We start from the raw sequence: 16,399 nt of genomic DNA on the forward strand, positions 1-16,399 counted from the left end.
AAATAAACTTTAAAAAAAAATTTTTTTAAGTATCACTATAAATCTAATTAAATCACTTAAAAATGATTGGCTTTTAAAGAGTATTTAGCTACAAATCAAGCTTTTACAAACTGCAGGTTGCCACCTAATAGTGAGCCATGACTACTGATTTTTTTTATGAATTAAAATAGACTAGAATAAAATAAAAATCATTTAAATTATTCACATCGACCCACAGGTAGATAAATAAGCATTATTTGGGAAACTTTTTTTTTTTAATTTTTTTTTTTTTTTTTTTTTTTTTTTTTTTTTTTTTTTTTTTTTTTAGTATATAGCTCTATTTGTGTATCTATGTGTATAAGTTACAATGCAAAGTAATTACCTACACATAATGGGCTGTGGTGGTGCTGTGCATTCCCACTCAGACCCCATTGAGCAATGGTGCACCTGTCTTCCAGTTGCTTTGACTGTTGGCTGCTAATAGTTTGCAGTGATGCCCTTTGCAGGAGAACTGCCCTCTGGGGAGCCCCCTGGAAATGCCTGGAGGTTTTCCCCTCCCTCCAGGAAATGATGATGATTGACCAATATGTGAGTAGAAAAGATGAGCACCTGACCTCAAAGGGAGCAGCTACATGGTACACTTTGTGTTTCAGAACTTTCAAGCCAGATGAAGCCAATCTAGAGTCCACTGGAGCCTATATCCATGCCTGACTTTTCCCCTGTCCATCTTGCTCTTTGTTCCCATGCAGGTTCCTTCTGAGATCAAGTCCCTCTGCCATACATCCCTTGCACAAAATCCCTAGCTCAGGTTTTGTTTCTAAGGACCCAAGTTAAGACAGCTGTCATGTGAAAAATGTGAAAAACACTAATATAAGTTATTATTTTTAAATGACAATAATTTGTGTTCACAAACAGTTTATCTTTCTGCACAGTCTCGAGGAAAGGTGCAAAATGTGACACGGAAATCCTGAACAAGTGAAATGCTGAATTGTGTTTTGAACCAAGACTCAGGAAAACAGGTGTGCCAGCCATCTGCTGGTGTGTTGGGGATGCTCTACCCAAAAATGTGTCAGTCCAGACATCAATTCACATAAGACTCAAGACCTACAATGCGTTGAGGGAAGTGGGGTAGAAGCAGCCTCGTTTCCTTCTGTAAACCAAGGCAGGTAAATGGAGTTGTATGCCAAGGCTGCTTTAGAAAATGTCACCTCAGAGCCAGCTGTGCTTTTTCATTGAAGAGTCCTCTCACTTCATCCCCAGACAGGAGACAGTGCATGCAGTCAGCACGGATATCCGAGCTTCCAAAGTCATTGGGGCCATCCAACAGCTGCCATCCAGTACTTCCTGGGCTCCTGCGGGTGCCTGGCTCTGTTGCCCCACACTGCTCATTTTTTGACAAATGCCAAGGCTTCTGCGAGGATGCATCTCTCCTGTGGTTCCTGGAACAGTGTCCAGACTACAGAAAATATACCACAGGCTCTGAACAAGAAGAACAAATGGAAGATTGCTGTACTAGTCAAATACAGACCGTAGGAAACATAAGCCAGAGAAACAAACACATCTTAGCTAAACAATCAGGATTTCTTCACTGGGAGAGTTATTTATTTATTTATGGAGAACTCACCTTCCGGAGGCATTTTGGACTGATTTTCAACAATATCACCAGACAGAAATCCACCTGGATTTACTGAAGGTTTTGTAGACAAAAGAGAAAGGGAAGAACATGGGAATGGAAGAGACCGTGGCCCAACCCAAAACAGAATTCCCAGAAACTCAAAAAGCAGCCCCCAAGGAACCAATCCGTGATTAACCTGATACCTGGTAGAGAAGAAGCACTTTTCATTCTCCTGCAGTATCCTTTGCAAATTAGAAGCCAGTTTCCAGGATTTGTTAAATAAATTCTGGCTCATTCAGGTACTGAAATATAATGCAGCCATTTATGAAAAAGGAGACAGATTACATGTTTTGATGCAGAATGTTCTCCAAGATAAAATGTTTAATGAGAAGAGGAAGATACAAAACAATGTGCACAATATTTGTGGTAAAACAATGAAGAGTCACCTTATGTACATGCTTGTTTATAAATGCGTATATGTATGTGTTGGTGTAATATAATATAATTCAATATTATATATGTAATATAATATATAGGAACATACACACAAGAATACTTGGAAGGACATCAGGCACAGGATAGAAGAGGGGAACTACTTCCACCGTTTACCCTTTTCTCCTAGAATTTTTTCCCACATATATCTACAACCTACTTAAAAAGATTTTAATTTTTTGGGCGCGTGGGTGGCTCAGGTCACAATCTCACGGTTTGTGGGTTTGAGCCCCGCGTCAGGCTCTGTGCTGACAGCTCGGAGCCTGGAGCCTGCTTCGGATTCTGTGTCTCCCTCTCTCTCTGCCCCTCCCCCACTCGTGCTCTGTCTCTGTCTCTCTTTCAAAAACAAATAAACGTTAAGAAGAGAAATTAAAAAAAATTTTAATGTTTATTTGTTTTTGAAAGAGAGACAGAGACAGAGCACGAGTGGGGGAGGGGCAGAGAGAGAGGGAGACACAGAATCCGAAGCAGGCTCCAGGCTCCGAGCTGTCAGCACAGAGCCTGACATGGGGCTAAGTGTGACATCATGACCTGAGGGAAGTCAGATGCTTAACCAACCAAGTCACCGTGGCTTAAGCCCCAATTTAAAAATATTTTAAAAGACTAATCCGCAAACCAAAACAGGGATTAACATGCTAAACAATACAGTTTTTGTTACGGAAGATGGGTAGTCAAGGACTGCTATTCATATTATTCCTTGGAATTCCCACAGATGCTTGAAAATATTGTGATGATTGTAGCTTCCTGGGCTACCATGTCGTGCTCTTAAAAAGCCGTCATTGCTGCGTCCTAACACAGTGGTCCTAAAGAGGCATCTGTGTTTACTGATTTCAGATTTGAATGCTTAGGGGAAATGTACACAAGCGCAAGCGGGAGATCCCAGATTTCCCCACTCCCAAAATAGTTCCCAAGGCTGCCTTTCAGAGACTGCCTGGAACAATGGGTCAAAGTCACCGCTGACTCACATAAGCAAACGACTAAGTACCTTTGAATAAATAGGGTATTTATCTCCTTGGAAGTGGGAAGGATTCCAAGGTCGATAAAGGCTTCAGAGTCCAAACTAATTTTTTAGGCACCTGTATGAGGGAGCTGCATCCTTAATCTTTTCGAAAAATATTAGGAATGAAAACCTGAATCTCTAAAATGTTTACTTGAGAGAAAAGTGTAGCATCCGCCTAGTGATTCTCAAGGATGTAGCTGCTAAGAGCTAAAAATATCTTCCGGGGGAGGGCTGTGCAGATGGGGCTTGAGAGCAGGGGAGGGGGGCACGGAGAACCCAGAAGAGCAGCCATCTGAGCAGATTTCACACGATTAATAGGGAGATTGTTAGCTGGTGGACTTTAAAAATAGAACCTCATTTCTGAGGGGTGGGTGCCCGCTCCAAAGCCCTAGAAGGAGCCTGCTGAGAGGGATGATTAACATGAAAGATTGTGGAGCTTTAAGGAAATGTTGGCATAAAGAAATGGCAGCGATTACTGATGCTCCAGCCACCTTCTAAAAGGTTTCTGCAAATTGCTTTCCTTGGATGAAATACCAAATATCTGTTCCCAAATGTTATGAAGCAAAATAAATCACATTCCATTGACACATCCAATATGTCGTATCAGAGACCCCGAATCCAAACAAAGCAAGGCTGCCATTACCTTGGCACGATTACATTTCTTTCTCCTGCTTTTGTATTAAAGGCTGCAAGATGAAAACTTGTTCTTTGTAAACAAAAAAATTATCTCTGCCTCCTCCCTGCAGGAAATGAGAAATCAAATCAGCCACTGACAAGTTTTTAGAGTCCCAAAGTAACTCAGAAATCATTTACTCTGAGAATGTGAAGATATAAATGAAGAATGTGAAGCCTAGAAAGGGTGAAGGACTTTTGCAAAATCACATTGATAAAGATCCACACAGGCAGAACTGGAATCTGGATCTCTCAGCTCTTAGCTTATCAATAAATGTCCTTTCTACTAAATAGGGTGTATGAAAGTGTTCAAGGTGGTATTCCTTGGTTAGACCTTGCGTTTCCACTAGAATCAAAGTTTTAAGATAAAGGTGAGTTCTTAAACAACAGCCAGTGCATTAAGAAGGGTTTTTTTTTAATTATTATTAAAAATAGAGCTACCCTATGACCCAGCAATTGCACTACTGGGTATTTATACAAAGGATACAAAAATGCTGATTTGAGGGGGCACATGCACCCCAATGTTTAACAGCAGCGCTATCAACAATAGCCAAAGCATGGAAAGGTCCCAAATGTCCATCAACTGATGAATAGATATCCCTATCTATCTATCTATCTATCTATCTATCTATCTATCTATCTATCTACCTACCTACCTAAGTATATATAGTATATAAATACAATGCAATATTACTCGGCAATCAAAAAGAATGAAATCTTGCCATTTGTAACAATGTGGATGGGACTAAAGTGTATTATACTAAGCGAAATAAGTCAGTCAGAAAAACTCAAATATCAAATGACTTCACTCATATGTGGAATTTAAGATATAAAACAGATGAACATAGGGGACGAGAAGCAAAAATAAGATAAAAACAGAGAGGGAGACAAACCATAAGAAACTTTTAAATACAGAGAAGAAACTGAGGGTTGTTGGTGGGGTATTGGGTGGGGGATGGGCTAAATGGGGGATGGGCATTAAGGAGAGCACTTGTTGGGATGAGCACTGGGTATTAATATGTAAGTGATGAATCACTAAATTCTATTCCTGAAGTCATTATTATACTATATATTAACTAACTTGGGTTTAATTTTTTTTAAAAAAAGAGAAGAACAAAAAAAAGAAGGCATTTTTTGAGGTATGCAAAGAAAGAAATATGGTTTGATTTATTGATATACAAAATAATTCAGTGTTGAAGTTACGTGCACTATGGGAATATTTCTTGCATTTCACAAATGTAAATACCAAGGCAGTGTGCAACCAACAATGTTTATCCAGGTGTAGAAGATGCTGTTGGATGACCTTCACCATCAGGTCCCCCCATATTCTAGCTCCTGTGAGTACTGGCTGCTAGGAAGTCATGGTTGTCCCCTTCTCCACAGAATTTGCCTGCTCCCCCAGAAATACTTGAGAGAATTACCAATGACTGATTGATATGGGGGCACAAAAGGCCAGCCCCCTTGCCTCAACTCTGTGATTTCATTCACACTCCAGAGCTCCCTGTGAGATCAGGCTGAGACCAGACTCCAGCTGTGACCACATTGTTCTTCAGTAGTTTCCCCTGCCCCATCACATCCTGCTTTCCTCCCTCATCTCCCCACAGGATGTCCTGGGAGCCTGTCTTCAATAAATCAGGTGCTTCCAGGGAACCTGATCTGAAACACCAGGCTGAAATAATAATGGCAGAAAGCAACTGATAATATCGTATGTCTTCTTCATCCATTTACAGTTTGGTCTCCATGCTAATGTATACTTGAGACAGAGAGTTCTGCATGTTTCTGCTGTAAGCAGGTGCCTGTGCTCACCTTGTCTGGTAACATGGCACATTTCCCAGGTTTTCTGCTTAGTCATATGATTTTTGACTTGTCCATCCAATTAAGCTGCACCTTTTCTGTCATCTTTACATTTTTTCTGAAAACAAATGAAAAACAGATTTGTTTAAGTGTGGTAATAATCGGATGAGCAAAGAAATGGACCTGAAGGTACAAATGTGAATTCTAAGTCCCTAACCCCTGTGATAGGAACCTGGGAGATTCTCTTGACTTCTGTCTTCTTCAGAGTTTCCTCATGCGCAGGAAGGAGCACGATACCAGGTTCTGAGACCATGATCCTCGCAATAGATTGAGGGCCCTCAGCAGTTAAACAGAGGAATGAAAAGCTCATGGATTGTCTCCGTTGAGATTCTTTGGCTGTCAGCAATAAAAAATAACTCTGCTCTGTTTAAGCAAAAGGGTTACTTACTGATAAGGTATGGGGAGTTCAAAGGCTTGGAATGACAGATACAGAGAGAGAACAGAGTACAGACTGCTGCATGGTTGGGTTTGGATGCTGCTGCAGAACGGTTCTTCCATCTGCTATCAAGATTCAGGGTTCTGGGAGGGAGGCTGGCTGGCCAAGCTGAGGTTATATTCCCACTGCTTGACTGTACTGGGTCCACAAGAGTAAAGATCTAAGGAAGGGGTTGCCTGATTTTGGCTGAATATTAAAATTACTGTGGGGAGCTTTATAAAAACCTGATATTCAGGCCATGCCACAGAGCAATTAAATCAGAATACCTGGAGGTGGGACCAAAACATTTGATATTTTACCCTCCCCACGCCCACCCCAAGAGATGTCATTGTATAGCTAAGCTAAAGAAAAAGCTTTCAAAGAACACTCCAAGTTCTTTGTAAGAGAACATGATACAATTCTTACCATCATGGCATGACTGTACCAACTTGAAAAGGAGGCAACTTCTGAGAAGATAATTGGGTGACACTAACAAGAGGGCTTATTCATACTGAATGGCCAAAAAAACCAATCAGTCAATTAATAAACAAAGCTCCATTGCACATGCAATCTAGTCAAATGTTGTTCCAACACTTAGAGTAAACTCTGGCACACAATAAGTGCTCAATAAATAGTTGCTGAAGAAATGAACAAATAACAAGAGTTTCTCAAAATGGCATGTATAACATAATCTCACAAAGAAAATTACTGATTTTTCTTATTTAATCCAAGAAAACCTTTAACACAGATTAAAAAGAATAAACATTTATCAGGAGAGAATGACACAAAGATATGGAAAAAACTGACTGATGGATCTATGATAAATTATTATGAATTGCATGCAGTCTTACTAGGTTGTACACCCCTACCAGACATTAATCATCACCACTGATGAATAGATTCTGCTAATGACAATGTATTAAACTCTTTTTGTTTACATTTTCAATACAACCATCTGCTTTGATTAAGTAGAAGCCATTTGTTTCATGGCTCTAAGGCCTTGGTACTCAGAGTGCTTGGAGCACTGTCATGTCTCTCCTAGAAGTATGTTAGAAATGCAGAATTTGAAGCCCTATCCCTAACCTACTGAAACAGTATCACATTTTAGTAAGATCCAGAGGAAAATCATATGCACACTGAAGTTAAAAAGCCACTGGCCCAGCTCACACAGCCTCATTTGCCCTAAATGGCTAACGATATCTATCATTCAAACCAAGTGGGAAGAAGCTTGGGAACCTGGCATTCCTAGCATGGTGGCCTTGGGTCACTGTTCCCAGTTCCAATCCCTTTGCCTCTCCCAAGCCAAAGAGCAAATGAATGCAGTACGACTCTGGCTTTGGTTGAGGTTCTGAACACAGATAAAGGTGTGGGCCTTTTGACCTCATAAGCTGAACAAGTAGAGAATCGCATCATAGCCTAGTCAAGGACCTAAAACACAGGATTCTGGTGGGGGGGGGGGGCCCCAACTCGGCATACAAAGACCTGTGCCCCTTAAGGGAATGTTGTTGTCAACTCAGTGTGAATGTGCTGAGTTCCCAAAAGGTCAAGTGGGAGATGAACAAGAATTTGGATATTTCCTTCCTTCAGGTGAGAGACTATAGTGGGATGGGAGATGTGGGAGGTACCAACCTGCCTACTTCTACACTGCAGCCCATAGAGGTACAGACCCTCTTGCATCCCAACACCTATAAATGTAAAATGCTCATTAAGATTCAAGCTGAATAAAGAAAACATATCTACAGGTATATCATGAAAAAAATATTTCCCGATCTCTAAGGAAAAAGAACATGTAACACTCTTAAAGGCAGAAAAAATCCCCTATAAAAGAATGTCTTATCACCAACATTAGATAAAAGTTGAATCAACTTATATCCAGCTTAAATATCATTGATCTCTCAGGGTGAACAAAAGCTATTTTAGGAGAGGAAAGAATTGGCAAGAATATCCCTTTGAACCCATCTGAGAAAAGCACTGAGAAAACTCTATTCCAACAACAAATGAGAAAATTCATAAGCTTATAAAGATGAAAAAGAGTAAGCAATATATATATATATTGCATATATATAACATGCATGTTACATATACATACGTGCGCATTAGGTATATCAGTCACTGCATAAAATGTGAAATAATTAGATTCTACCATGAAAAGACAGAGGCAACAAAACAAAACACAGCCAGATGTTACATTAGAGAACACTTTAAAAAATAATTTTAATGTAACATAAAGATAACTGGAATTAGCTAAGATACCAGGAAAATGGAAACAAAATGGAAGTAAAAATGGCAATATTAATATTAACTAGGTATAATTTAAGGGTAAAAGAACGAAATAGGATCAAAAGAGACAACATATAATGATAAATGGTACAACTGGAGAAGCAGCAGTCATAACTGGGATGAGCCAACACCACAGTAGCTCAATAATTAGATTTATTTTAAAAGCAAGTACTTGCTAGAAATATAATTATGGTGGAAACATCAATACACTTCTCTCAGAACTGAAATATCTACTTCAAAAAATAAGGGATACAAATTAAATATACAACTAATAAACAAGTTGATATGTAACCTTATCTTTGAACATACATTTTCAAATACTCACGGAACACTTTTTAAAATTTATTTTTAATTTTAGTTTTAGAGACAGAGAAGAGTGTGCAAGCAGGAGAGAGGGGCAGAGGGAGAGAGAGAATCTTAAGCAGGCTCCACACTCAACGCAGAGCCCAATGTAGGGATCGATCCCATGACCCTGGGATCATAACCTGAGCTGAAACCAAGAGTCAGATGCTTAACCAACTGAGCCACCCAAGTGCCCCACTTATGGAATATTTTTAAAGACTGGCCATATATGTGGTCACTTACAAAAAGAAAAAAGAAAAAACAACAACACCAACAACAGAAACTTGTAAATGGAGAGAGCTTTTATAAACTATATTCTCTGATCAGAAGCTAGTAAAATTAGAAATAAATAATAAAATGTTAACCAAAAATATCTTAATCACTTGACAATGAAGCAGCATGCTTCTGTGTAATCTTTGATCAAAAAGGAAATTAAAAAGGAAATTAAATCCTGCCTAGAAAGCAATAAAAAAGAATTCTCCATAACAAAGCCTATAGAACATATTAAAGCTATATTCAGAGGAAAATTTATAGCCTTAATTGCCTTCATTATTTTAACAATATCTGGCAAATAAATTTTCATCTAAAAACTTAAATGTGAAAAGCCGAATTAAACAACAGTTAAGAAAAGGAAATTTAATGTTTATTTATTTATTTATATTTTGAGGGGGTGGATAGAGAGATAAGAGTGTGAGCAGGGGAGGAGCAGAGAGAGAGGGAGGCACAGAATCAGAAGCAGGCTCCAGGCTCTGAGCTGTCAGCACAGAGCCTGTTGTGGGGCTCAAATTCACAAACCTCCAGATCATGACCTGGGGCAAAGTTGGACACTTAACCGACTGAGCCATGCAGGTGCCTCAAGAAAAGGAAATTTAAAAGTATTTTTTAAATGGAGAAAAATAGAAGAAAGGAGAAATGATTTCAAAAGCTCATTCTTTAAAACTATCAATAGAATAGATAAAATATGGTATGATTCTGATAAAGGAAAAGGGCAGAAGCCAAAAAATGTCATGAAGCCTGGGAATGAGACATAGCTACAACACAAAGAGATTAACATCATCATGAAAAAATACCATGTGCAACTCTATGGCTACAAATGAAAATGAATAATAGCAAAGTATCCTTAACCCACCAACTTTTCATAATTTCTACCTTATTTCACCATCTTTCTCCTTTTTATATATTGGATTTTGATAAACAACCTTCTCTTCATGCCCAGCCCTCTACCCGTATTTTCCTTCCATCAGGAGTCATTTTAGTTCTACTGATCGAGTGTAGGTCTGGAAGGAGACTATTCCAGCACTAATTCAATAAGGGTAGATTGTGTACTTTCATGTCTTTACCTTACTTCCAAGTTCTTGGAGAATCTCTCGCATGTACCCCATTAGCCCAAACATTGCATCTCTCTCCTTTTACTATTTCAAAGTATTTTCACATTCATTATAGTAGCAATTTAAAAATTTTTATGTTGTGAAGCAAATGTTACTGCTCCAGGCAATCGTTGTATAGGAAAAATAAAACAAATTGTTTTGATAAGGTGAGAAGATGTTTTTCACTAGTTTTTAATTATCAAAGTTATTTCTCACATACATATGTGTGCATTTACATGCATACATAATATAGCTAGTTATATTATCTCACTGCGAAGATAGACCAACCATAATTCTCAGGCTCAAGAAACATACAATAAAGTAAAAATGCTTAGAACTCAGTAAGATTCTAGAAACTGCACAACAGTTTAAATAACTGGTAGGGACATACCTGAGGGTGAGACATTAGCACTGAAGTGCCCTTTTTCCCCAAACTCAGACACTCTCAATCACATACTTTTCAGTTCACTCTCAGAAAGTTAAAAATAGTCTCATTTTCCAGATAGAAAAGAAAATCCAATATAATCAACATTATATGTTCACTCTCTGTATCAGTAAGAATTTGCTGTGTAACAAACCAACCCTCAAATTAGTGGCTCATAACAACAGCTAACTATTTAGCCTATTATTCTGTGGGTCAGCAATTTGGGGTGGATCTGGCTTGGTTAGGTAGTTCTGTTACTCTCCCTAGGTTCCCTCATATATCTGTAGTCAGCTGACGGTCAGCTCTGCTCTCTGCCTAGGGATTTGGTGGAAGCAACTGGGCTGACTCAGCTCTGGTCAATGTGGTTTTTAATCTTCCAGCAGCCTAGCTCATTCTTACTCATGTGGCTCACAGGGCAAGTTTCCATGAGAGAGTCAAAGTATTTAAAGCCCCTGAGACATAAGCTTGGAAGTGGTGTAATGGCATTCTTGCTAGATTCTACTGGCTGAAGGAAGCAAGGAGGCTTGCCCAGAAGCAAGGGATGGGGAAATAGACTGTATTCTCAGCAGGAGACACTGTATAAAGCACACTGCAAGGATACAAAAACAAGGAGGGGAAGGATCACTGCCACTATGTACCCCAATACTTAGGTCTTGCTTCCTTCCTGTGGATACATGGCTGGCCTATAGGAGACACTCGCCTGTGTCCTGGGCTGCCTGCCCAGGCTTAGCCCAGTTCCATTCAATAGCTCTCACTCTTGCTTCTCCAGCTAAGAGTCACATCAATCCCTATGCCTCCCCACCTTTAAATTCTATGGGCCTCAGTCAGGTTCCTCAGGCTTTTCACTTAACTTCATCCCTACCTCCCCCTGGCAGCGCAGGGAGTGCTCTCCAAGCAATTCACTCCATATAAATCCTCACTCTCAGCATTTCCCAGTCTCTCTACATCTCCTTGTGACCATTTATGAATGATGTGATAAGGGCTGAAAAATTAGTTTCATGTTTTTCTCAGTTTAGGTTCCCACAGAAGCAGTGGGCAGTGTGAGTGAAAGATGTGTATACACAGATTGGGAAAAAAGGAAGAGAGACAGTGAGGAGAACAGAGTGTGTTTCTTAATCCAGTTACCACTATGGGCAAAAAATCTGAGACCCAGTGTACAACACAGGCCTCAGAGTTACCCCACCTGGGGGTGAGGGAGCTGGGGTATATACGCACCGTCACACAATCACTCTATTGTTGATTGAAGCAGCTCTAGGTGAGCAGTGGCTAATTCCCTGGCACTTGCAACCTATGCATACGTGCAAGTAGAGCAGGGATGAGCACCTTGATGAAACCATCAGGCAAGGAAGGCAGGCCCTGGTGCTCTGGCCCTTTTGCGAGGAAGTGGTAAGAGTGAGGAATGTAGTGACAGTTCCTGGCTCTCATACTTGTCCTATGTAGATGGTGTGCCAATACCATCAGGCTCCAAAACAATAGGAAACATTGAGTTTAACTTTTTGTTACAGATGCAATACTCAAAATGTCATTCTCTTAGTCTAGTGCACTCTCAAAAATATGGTTTTTTTCTTCTAGCCAATATCTTATTATTTTTACTGGTTATACATATTTCAATTCCTACTTTTCTGAAAGCCTTTAATCCTAAGATTAAGATTCACCATCTCCTCTCTTTTCCTCTACCTGTATTCTGTATTGTCATCAGTTCTCTCCTGCCAATATCTTCTCTGATACATGTCCTGCATCTCCTAGAGGGTCCAGCCCACAGTAAAGGCCCAACAAGTATTTCTGGAATAAATGAATTAATAAGTGGGGTTCATTATTCTTTGCAATAAGGCACCTAGGGTGTTTTCCATGACAATACAAAAAAATATTTTTGTAGTTCCTCTTCTAGGATCCCTTGAGAGATACAGACTCTCATTACCTGAAAGTTTGTACTAGTTTTTGCCACTGGTTTATCATAGAAGAAATTCAACCTGACACCTCTCATTTGTCATAGTCATTCTATTTCCTGCAACTTAAAAAAAAATTTTTTTCTGAATGTCTATGCCTATCACTTCCCATTTTGTAAGCACAGCTTACCATGAATTTTATGCATTATGCTAGGAATAAAGAACTGCATTTGTCTCCCTCGCTCTCCCCCTTCCTTCTTCCACTTTCCTTCTCTCTCTTTCCTTCTTTATTTTTCTCTCTTTCTCCCCCACCCCCAGCCCAACTATGTATACAAACATAGCAGTTAAATAATGCTGTTTCATGTTCCTCTGCCAAGAATTTCATTCTTCTCCCATCATTGCTTCTATAGCTCAATTGTTTTTAGTAAACTTTCTATTGAGGTGAATCACCCAAACAGAAAAGTGCATAAATGCTAATACACAGCTCAGTGAATTTCCATAGATGAACATACACGTGCAATCAGAGTGCTCCTTCCTCATCCCTAGGGAGGCCAGCAGTGGAGCCTCCTTCTGTTGAGGGTGGTTCACTCTTCCAGCAGGACCCATGGAAGCCCCACCAAAGCTCTTTCTCCCCACAGTCCACATCCAGGCTGGGGATCACCAGCAGCCTCTGCCTGTGGATGGCAGGTAAGAGATAAACTTCTACTCTCCTTACCCTTGCAACCATAGTGCTATTTCTGTTTTCAGTTTTTGAGTACTATTTGCTTGCTTTCTGCCTCCTTCTGTTGTTTGATCTCCTATTGTGTGAGTTACCCTGTTCTCTTTAATTTCTTTGGGTGTCTAGATGTGTAGTGATTTATTGGAAGGGGCCCTCTGTTTCAGAGTGAGTTTCCATGAGTATTATTCACCTGTCTTTGCAAATGACATTCATTTCACCCTGTTGAAAAGTAAGTGCTATGACTTCTCTGTCTGCTTCACTATGCCCCCAGTGCCTAGAACAGAACTTGACACATTGCCTGTGCCCAAGTGCTCACTCAGTTGTTAACATGAGATGAATCTCTGCCTGCTTTCCATGTGGAAACTGACTTATACCTAATTTTTGAATGGGGGCAATTCTCTTCCAACATCTAATTTACTTTAAAATATCCAGATAGTTTTATAGGGTAGGAGTGTGCAATGAATGATTAGGTAAATACATAGCAAATTGGGCCAGCCAGTAGAGTAAAAGTCAGCATGCTGTTTTAGAATAGTTTCCTACTAATTTCCTAGTTTCTGCCCTAGAAAGCTTCTATGAGCATTAAATACCTACCCACTCCACTTGCCACCTACATATACAAGTACCCACATACCCAGTTAGCATCATGCTGTGTAGTCAAAACTGATGCATAGCTGTGATGCTGTTGGTCACTTCCTCTCAAGAATCCACAGTGCCTTAGCTAGTTCTCTAGAGTAAGAATGCAGCTCAGAGCAAAGAACAATATTTTTTAAAGAACAATATTAAGATAGCATCATGTTCAAACTATCTTTCCCTTAGCCTCTGCACCCACTGCTGCATCAAGTCAAGTAGCACATTTCAGGAATCTGCCCTTTTCTCGCCTTCTGACTTCCACCATGTTCCACTTCATTGTCACCCCCACAGGATCCTTCAATTTATTTTCAGAGACTTCTGCATCCTGCTTGAAATCTGAGTGCTTCTGTATTTGTGACATCTTCCCTTTAATTTGTCCAAATGTACCCATATTTAGCCAATACTCTTTATTGTCTTTTGCCATGGGCTTCTGCTATCAACATATCTGGTTGGGGTCTCTTGACTGTCTATCTTATCCTCCATCCTCATGTCAGCAGTTTTCAGGGGGAAAAATTGAAAGAAGCCATTATTCTACCATCAGTGTTATTCTATATTTTAAAACATCTTTTTAATTACTAAGATGCTCTGACACAGATGCTCTCATGTCACAAATAACTTCTACTTCTTTTGCTGTAAAATAGGAAAAGCAAATCAGTGAATAAAAGCATTTCACAGGCTATTTGCAAAGAAACTTTTGAAGATAACATTCTGTTATCCTCAACCATGCTCTTTGGACAACCCCTAAACCAGTGTTGTAGAAGTGGCCAAGTGGTAGCTTCTGAGCTTTGAAATTCTGTGAAGTTACTTCTTAGCTTTGATTACGACTCTTCTCTGTCCTATTTGTATCTTCTTAAGGTATAATTACTCATTCACTAACAACAAATCAGAGATTGCTGGAAGGAGAAACTGAGTCAGTAACAAATCACAGATCCATTCTAAAGTCTAAAAGGGAAGCCATAAAATCATATTGCTGGATTTTAGAAGCGCCATTTCTGATGTCTCCTCCTGGAGTGAGCTTGCCCATTGATGGCTTTGTACCCTGAGAAAAATCCTTGTCTGATGAAGACCAGATATATACTTGGCCCAATATACCACCACATATACCAACCCCCTGCCATAGAAGTAGTCAACGGTTGGGGCGCCTGGGTGGCGCAGTCGGTTAAGCGTCTGACTTCAGCCAGGTCACAATCTCGCGGTCCGTGAGTTCGAGCCCCGCGTCAGGCTCTGGGCTGATGGCTCGGAGCCTGGAGCCTGTTTCCGATTCTGTGTCTCCCTCTCTCTCTGCCCCTCCCCCGTTCATGCTCTGTCTCTCTCTGTCCCAAAAATAAATAAAAACGTTGAAAAAAAAATTAAAAAAAAAAAAAAAAGAAGTAGTCAACGGTCATGGCTCCATGTAGACACAGTTCCTCTGCCCTCTTTGCCTCTGCTCCCACGTCATAGCTGGATGTTCTCTGCTCTCTCCTGGACACTAGGATCTTACAAAGCAAAGGGTTCAAGTGCATGTTGTTTCTCAAACTGGGTTCCAGTGGGAGGTTCAACAGCATCCAGACTCTTCATCATCAGGTCAACCAATGTAACTGTTTTGTCTGCCCTATATATGGGATTTTTTACATAATTCTGATTTTTTAAAAATGTTCTAAGAAGTTTAAAAACTTCTTCAACCCAAATGATGCTAAAGCATCAGTCTTCCATACCACAAAACTCTTAACCGGGGAGCTGCATTTTTATTAAGTACTCTATAATTAATAACGGTTGGGATATTCAAATAGAGCAATTTCATTTCATTTTCCTCCTTGTCCTTTCCATTACTGCCCTAATCAAACAAATAGTCTCTCCTCCACCCCCCAGGATATGGGTGCCAATGTTCTAAACCCTCTTTCAGGCATATATTGGATGAGAGAGGACTGGGAATGGGAGGGGATATTTTCTGGCTATAGTCGTCAGGGCTGGATAGAACACCCACTCACTGAGTATATTGGTCGCAGTTGGACAAAGTCACAATCAAAATTAGTTTTGTTCTGGCTTTAGCGTAAGGCTCAAAAGTAGCTATCAGTTGTCAAGGATTAGAGAATATTCAGGCTGATGGAGAAGACATCTCAGCCTGTCTCTCAAAATCCATGGCAAAGACAAGACTCCAAATACCTAAACATCCAACCTCTTACTCTCCTGCTTTAACTTACTTTGTAGGATATGTGCCATTTTTGCCACCTTCACACATACTCCACACTCACGATTACTGAACACCATAGATACTCTTCTCTAAATGCAAAGCAACACTTACAGGCTGTAGATGCAGTAGAAAAAAAAAAAAGTGCTCCATATCCTATGACTAAATAATCATTAAATGGCCTAAAATAGTTTCATGCTGTTAAAAAAAAGAGCTGAAATCAAAAGTTTATTATTAGCCAGAATGTGATAAATCTTTTTTAAAACTGGGGATGGGGAGGTATGTGTGCATGTGTGTGTTAATCATACTATTAAACTTAATTTGGTGCTCACTGAATTGTAAAATAAATGAAGAATCACACTACACTCTTTATGTCAGCCAAATGCTGGGAGACTAAAAATCGCCCAAGATCGATTTGAACAGGTGCACATGGGGTTTTTCTGCCAAGGGGATGGATCTGCCAGCAACAAAATTCTGGTTCTTTCCCCTAGTTCTAGTGAGAGGGTCTGTGTTTGTTGGGACTTAACTTCAGCTCAAAAGTCAGTGTGGGTGTCTTGG

The 16,399-nt window shown here is 39.9% G+C and overlaps 1 long non-coding RNA gene across 3 annotated transcripts in view; it reads right to left on the reverse strand.

Moving 5' to 3' along the window:
• Nucleotides 1-302: 302 nt before the first annotated feature.
• The window catches only part of LOC121012498 (uncharacterized), a 153,992-nt gene continuing 137,895 nt past the window's right edge, over nt 303-16,399 (reverse strand). For 2 of the 3 annotated variants that reach the window (XR_005782140.1, XR_005782141.1), the window contains exons 3-4: nt 5,565-5,670; nt 303-1,458 (exon numbers count right to left, since the gene is read on the reverse strand). This is a non-coding gene — a long non-coding RNA (uncharacterized LOC121012498). Of the gene's footprint in view, nt 1,459-3,729; nt 3,827-5,564; nt 5,671-16,399 lie in introns of all 3 variants that reach the window. The other variant, XR_005782142.1, reaches the window with a different exon arrangement.

Source organism: Herpailurus yagouaroundi, unplaced genomic scaffold, assembly GCF_014898765.1.
Source record: "Herpailurus yagouaroundi ecotype Mexico unplaced genomic scaffold, PumYag 196, whole genome shotgun sequence".
NCBI lineage: Eukaryota > Metazoa > Chordata > Mammalia > Carnivora > Felidae > Herpailurus > Herpailurus yagouaroundi.